We start from the raw sequence: 7,232 nt of genomic DNA on the forward strand, positions 1-7,232 counted from the left end.
CGCTGTTGGTGTGGCGCGCGTGGGGGGGGGGAGAGAGAAGAGAGAGAGAGAGAGAGAGAGAGAGAGAGAGAGAGAGAGAGAGAGAGAGAGAGAGAGAGAAACTTTCAGTGCAGTCAGACCTTCGCTTCTTAATCTAGTCTACTCCAGTGAGGCACAGGGATTCGTTATCTAGGTAAGTGCGTTTTGCTGTGTTAGAACCCTCAGTTTATCCTTCTGCAAGGGAAATTGATGTGATGCTCTCACAGTCTAGAATGCTTTAGCCAGAAGGCTAGCAACAGGCGACTGTATGGAGATTTAGCAATAGCTCTTGGCTACACCTAAGCCACCTGGGCTCAGGGGACGTGGAGGGCAAAGTACCTAGTAGCCTGGATATACCCGGCTCGATGCTGGTGTGGGAGCGCCTGGCGGGTGAGGTTGGAGTCCCCGAGATCCGCTGGCGTAGGCTCGGCACTCAGCCTTGCAGCGAAGCTGAGCTTGCTCTGGGTATTTGCAGCCCAGCAGAGTGGGACTTACTGGGGGGTTTCAACCTTCCACAAGGCTCCGTGTCCAGCCTTCCTCTGCACCCCCCAGAGCCCCTCTGTAGGAACAGGGCATATTTGAGTTTTCTACAATCTCTTAACACATTTCTACGTAATTATTATTTTCATGAGCTGCATCTAAACTCAGCGCATGATGCTTCAGGCTGTCTCCTTTATAAAGCCATGATCGCTCTTTATATGATTGCTTGATAAGGCTTCGGGTTGCTGAATGACTCTTTTAGATCGGTGTTGAAGTATTGCTGACCATCACTCATTCCTTTCCTTCCTTCACCAACCAACTCCGGAGAATCCATAGAGCAGGGCAGCGAGGTGAAGTGAGTTGGGTTTCAACTTGGAGCGAGGGCTTAGAATGTTGTGATATCCACAGACCAAGAGGCTTGGGCGCTGCAAGCTTACTTTAAACCCACTTTAAAGTTACCCTTTTGTGTGCCTCCTCCCTCTCCCGCCGCTAGTTTTCTGAAGGTGGGGGTGGGAGGCAGGAGTACGGGTGTCTGGGCGCTGTGCTCCCTTGGTGGCCACTAGGGAGGGTCGCACTACTTGGCCGTGGGGTCCAGCGGGTTCTTTAGCCTAACGGTGACTGAGAGTTGAAGTCTGTGATGGCTGTTCTCCTAGTCCCTAAGAGTTGAACCAGAAAGCCTCCTGCTTTGCTTCAGGTCTAGATGGTAATCAGTCCTTCAGAGCAGAATCGTTTTAGGTGATTCTGCCTGGAAAATGCAGGGTAGGCTCTGCTTCCCAGGATAAAATGCATATTTCCTGCTGTTTGGGCTGCCAACCAGCTGTTTGAAAAGAGGAAGTGCTGACCAGGATTACAAATTAACCCCAGCATCGCTTGCAGATATCATATCCAGTCCAATGTATGCAAGCAAAGAAGAAAGCACAGGCTATAAAACTGTCACAGCAGCCGCAGAAGACAGATGACTGAGATTCTGGGGACTTTTGATTTGTTGGTCATCATGCAGTTAAGCAGGTAAGGACTGAATGTCTATAGGGTATCTGTCAGTATAGAACCTGTGTTTGACCCATTCTATGATGTTTCATTTTCAATCTATGGAATAAATGCATTTTCAGATGGCCTTTCTAAGATCTATAACTCCTTAATGCTTACATTCATTTGTATATGTAAAACCATTTCTATGCTTAATGTGAATTCATTTAAATGCTTTATGTGTTTTTGTTTAAATGTTTAACTGACTCAAAAACAATCATAACATGGACTTAGGTGAGAGGAGGCAATTGGAAGGCTAGAGTTAGAGGAATGGGTGGAAATCCCTAATGAAGGGGGAAGGTGGGAAGGTGGAAGGTGGCAGATGCAGACGCACATAGAAACGCTGCTTCTTGTTGAGGTCACCAACCTTTGAGAACAGAGGACAATCAGAGAACTACTAATGGCATCTTGAACTAACAAAGTAATTTTGACACCTCGAGAAAACATTTGGTGGACACGTTCATTCTATTTTCCCACACTAGAAAAAAATTAAAAATAAAAACAACCACCATGGATTCATGGGTTTGGGGTGAGGTTGGTTGCTAAAATAGGAAAAGGAAAGAAGAGCTTGCCAAAGGGCAGAATTCTCAGTACAGAAAGCTTTAGAGGTAAGAAAACAGTTGAAAAACCAAGAGAGAAAAAATAATTATGAGAACACCCCCCCCAAATAAACCTTTTCTTTTTTTTTCAAGGTTTTGTGACTATGTAGGTTCAGCACTCAGTAGATTTCTTTAATTATCAGGTTTAACTCAATTAAATTGACCACATTTTCTGAATGTTTAATGTTTTTGCTATTATTATTGTTATTTTATTATATTCTATGGTGGCTGAAGGAGCCTAGCATTTGCACTAAGTTAAGGGAAAAAAGAAACTAAAATGCAATCATAAAACTATTCTACTTGCTAACATTTAGTCATAGAAAACATCTTTATAGTTTATGTGGAAACAATTTCAGTGCTTACATTTATTGATGCAGACCTCTGAATCAATATTTATTCTGCTTATAAGGCTCCCTGATAAAATCTATAAGAATAAGAAGAATAACTATAACCTAGGGTTAGCAAATTGAAAAGTTATAGCACTTTCCTTAGTTTGATATAGCAGGTAGTTCTTAATCCACTAGCTAAAGTCATCACTGCATTTCAGGTTGTTGGTTCCTTTGCATTTAATTCTCTGAAGTTTGGGTGCAGTGAGTTACTTACTATCTATCTGTATGTATGTGTACTGTGTATATGTGTGCAACTATACTCATATTTGGAATGGTGGAGAAGATATCTATGTTAAATATTCATTGTTTAAATAATCTCTTTGAAATGAAATAGACACGATATAGTGATCAATCTCTTTTATCTTTAAACCAGAAAGCAGTACATGAATCCATTCTTTCCAGGGATACCTTCCTTTAAAAAAAATAACATTATTATATAAATGCTCATTTTTATGAATTATAATACCTGTTGATTGTTTTCAACAAAGTGGTTGGTATATTCCAGTTAAGTAATTTCAAGTTAAAAGAAGTCACTGGACTCAAAGTATCTGTTTTCAGACAAGTATATTATACATATTTGCACAAAGTATTTATTTCTACCATTAACTATGCTCCTAGATTTGTGTGTTATTAAATACAAATCAAACTCTTTTTTGGAATAGCATATTTATGGGTTTATCTCTGTGAGTACTAAGAACACATTGGTGGACTTTCAAACTTTATCAAATATGTTTAGATCCTATATATCCTCCTGTTATTTTATTATTCTCTACTCTTTTTAAAATGAAAAATTACTGATTAGAAGAAGAGCAAATTTTTATTTATTAAAAATGACTAATATTTAAATAGTTCCAATGTGGATGAGACTATGAAGCCCATATGTGTCATTTAGCACAAACTTATTTTTTAAAGAAAATCTCAAATGCGTTTGGATATTATATTTAGGGTTTAAGATTAATGAGGATCTCTTCTAAGACTCTTCTGTCCTCTTTCAACCACTAAGAATGATTTCACTTTCAGTTCTGGATCTACAGTATTCATGTAGTCCTAGAAAGTTATGTTCTTTTTCACCAGTTTTCACTTATTTTCATCATTTCTTATCAAGGGAAAACAACATATACTTATGAAAGTTGTCAGAATAACATAGAAGAGAGAAATCTTTAGTAGACCACACCAAAGAAAAACAGTAAAAACAAAATTGTAGAAATAAAATATGTGATGCAAAACATACATTTAAATTCGGATTTCTAAGAATCTCAAAATGATGTTATATCTTCACACAAGTAGAAATATTGACTCAAATTTTTTTATGTCAGTATCAAATGCTCTTTGTGCATGGTATCATATTGCCTAATAAGTTTTACTATTATCTAAGTTTTAAAAGTATGAAATAATAGACTTCTTGGAATGAACTTGTTTTTTTTTTTTTTAAGCTTTGGTTTTAATATATGTCCCTATGAAAGAATGTGCACTTTTAGAAAATAAGATTCCTGGTTGACTAACATCTCAAAGCCGTTTAAAGGAAATTCTGATAGCCCAGCAGATTCATATTATCAATTGATGATCTAAACTCTTGAGAAGACCAAAATTTTCTCATGCAATAATATCAAAGTGAGAAATTTAAAATTGTAGGCATTTAATTTTCAATATTTTTGTATACTTATTACTGATGTAGCAAAATAAAGTAGGGTAATATCTCACTTGGTGTTTTAATTTAGCAACTACTTGGACAATTTCTTTTAGACATATAGGGAGTAATTCTGACCAATTTTTCTATATCTTGCCATGTCTACTATTTAATTTTATGATTTTGACATCTACAATCCATAAATTTCTATGGATAACTAAAAATTAATTATTTTGCTTAAATATTATCGGAGGTTGATGGATGATCTCAATTGTTTATATAAGAGAAAAATGTGATAACATTTATTTTATTCTGTAAAAAGGAAAATAATTTTCTGAAACTGAAATATAATTGTGAGTACATATGGTCTTTCTATTGAAACAATACCTGGACATTTTGGCCAGGACCAATTTTTTTCTTTCTCCCTGGTATCATACAACCACTATAACCCTCTTAGATGGGTTATCACATATACTCATCAATAACATTTCAAGGATTTTATAACTATCTTTCCCAAGATTATCTGACAAGCTATCAAGAACATTTGTATCCAGTTACTAACATGTGTTTCTGTCCAATCTCAAAGGTTTTATAGTTAATTATTTCATAATTTCTTAATCACAATATTACTTCAAAAATTTTTTGATCTCAGAGATAAAAATGGTGCTTATTCATAGTTTGACCTATTTTACATGTAATTATTTTAAGTGTTTTCTTTAGTGTATAAACCCTTATATGCTCAGATTTAGATGCTTTTAAGAGCACCCACAGCATAACAGTTCCCCTTAATAGCTAATAAAGCAGCTACCATATTAGAGTTCCAGCAAATTAAATCTATAAAATACACATTTATTGATTAAATTAATAAACATGTTAACATTATATACAAATGCATCATAGCACTCTGCTATGTAAGAATTATTCTCTCAAAATGGTCTGTTTCATTTAAATTCCATTATAGATTTATTGTGAAAGAATATTACAGATAGACTTATTCTTCCTGAATTCTATGACTATCAGCCAAACTCATCAGGACTGAGCTGATTTTTATTAACTTTTCTGGACTGTTGCATCTCGTTAATTTAAAAAGTTCTCTCTAGAATATCACACTATTAAAAAACAATCTAGTCTGGGAAAGGACAGAGTTTTGTAATATGCAGTTTTGATTTCCCAGTATCGAATAGTGCCCGATGTAAAATGTTTTTATTTTATAGATTCACCACTCCCTCACTTTTATGCTCACATTTAATTTTCTCTTTACAATATTTAGATGAGATTCACAAAGATAAGCCAATTTGAAAAAAATGTTATACTAAAGAACATGATTGAATATTATCATTTTAATTTTCTGTCATATTTAAAAATCACATATGTTTCCACTTCTGTTATCTAATGCACAAAATTCCCAAATCCAGGAATATGAAGCAAAATGACTATGGTGGGATCAAGACTTGCCTGAGCTACATTGTTTAAGACCAGCCTGAGGTACAAAGTGAGAACCTGTCTCAAAAACAGAACAAAATAAAATGCATAACACAAAATAAAATAAAATCATGCATTTACTGTAGCTTATTATTGTATAATAATTGACACACTATGAAGACAACAATTTCTGTAACTTCTATTTGATCTACCATTAAGTTAAAGCTTTAATAGTATACCTGAAGTAAATACAGAACAAAATTAATGCAATTAGGATGATTTCGGCATAGGTGATGTACTTGGGTGTATTTCTTGTTTAGTGAGTTCATTTCTCATAGTTTAGAAAAAAAAACTCAGCTCATGAGAAAATTCAATACTGTAGACATTGGAAACTATTTTTTTTCCATTAAAAATACCACTTAAACAGTAATGATGACTTCAGTTTGTACAAGGGAACTCATAAATGTTGAGTAATACAGGATTTTCTCAACACTTTTGGGAAAACACCAAGCGTAGCAATATGCAGAAGAATTCCAATTTACTTTGGACACTGCAATCGAATGATTCTAGCTTAATTCTACAGCATAGAATTTTGAAATATTCATCCTATTAGTCAACAATATACAAAGACATCTTACAGCATATTTTATGGATGTGATTAGTAATGTTTGAAATTATATTATGTAATAATGAGAAAGGAAAAAAGGATGAATTTTCCAAAGCTGTGCAATCTAAAACAAATAGAAAAGCAATTCACTGAAACAGAAAACGAGGAAGTAGATTTTTTTTTCCATTACCCTCTACTACACTCAAAGTGAAGGTGTTAAAATAGCTTGTTAATATCTATTAAAGACATCCTCAAATAAACAATGAAAATACAGCCTGTTTTCCAGATTTATAGGACATACTCATTTTAAGATTTCATCCCATTAAAGACTATTCTATACTAAAATATGCCTTTACTTGTTCTAAAAATGTAAAATGTTAACAAAGAAGAAACTGAGAAAATATAACATATCTCTTTTTCAGACAATTGGAAAGATAATACAACAAATTATAGTGTTTTGAGCAGAGGCTAAAATGAGAAAACATTCATGCCTATCCCAAAGAGCTGCTATTTAAGAAAATCAGTTCAGATGAAGTAAGAGTCACCAGCTCCAATAAAAACTGTTGTGATGAACTATGAAAAAGTTTTGTAGGGCTGGTAAGATGGCTCAGCTGTTAAGAGCACTGACTGCTCTTGCAGAGGACCAGAGTTTGATTCCCAACGCCCACATGGTGGCTAACAACCATCCATAACTCCAGGTTCAGGGAATCCAACACCCCCTTCTGACCTCCGAGGGCACTGCATGACACGGATGCACTTACATACATGCAGGCAATATACTCATTCACATAAAAAAAAAATTTAATCTACCACTCACATAATGATTCCATCACACAACTAATAAATATTGCCTTCCTTTACTATTTTTCAGAAGCAGGTTTTTAAAAGTCTCAGTGAAATATGACCATTATCTTAGTATTTGAAAACAGCTATTTATTAACTTCTCATTAAAAGATATCTATTACTAAATTTTGCCTAAGATAAGTTTAGTGATAGTCATTCCTTTGATTATTGTTTGTAAAGTAATCTGACATATTCCAACAAACAGTTTTTCAAATTACCCT

At 34.7% G+C, this 7,232-nt stretch overlaps 1 protein-coding gene across 5 annotated transcripts in view; it reads left to right on the plus strand.

Annotated features, from left to right (window-relative positions):
• The window catches only part of Brinp3 (BMP/retinoic acid inducible neural specific 3), a 474,563-nt gene that overhangs the window by 2,591 nt on the left and 464,740 nt on the right, over window positions 1–7,232 (plus strand). For 2 of the 5 annotated variants that reach the window (XM_008824258.2, XM_008824257.1), the window contains exon 2: window positions 1,375–1,506. The exons of 1 other annotated variant lie outside the window; for it this stretch is intronic. The gene's annotated coding sequence lies outside the window, so the exon portion shown is untranslated. Of the gene's footprint in view, window positions 1–85; window positions 173–1,374; window positions 1,507–7,232 lie in introns of those variants that run through there. 2 more of the 5 variants (XM_008824256.1, XM_008824260.1) reach the window with 2 other exon arrangements.

The sequence above is a fragment of the Nannospalax galili genome, unplaced genomic scaffold (genome assembly GCF_000622305.1).
Source record: "Nannospalax galili isolate Female #2095 unplaced genomic scaffold, S.galili_v1.0 scaffold227, whole genome shotgun sequence".
Taxonomy (NCBI): Eukaryota; Metazoa; Chordata; class Mammalia; order Rodentia; family Spalacidae; genus Nannospalax; species Nannospalax galili.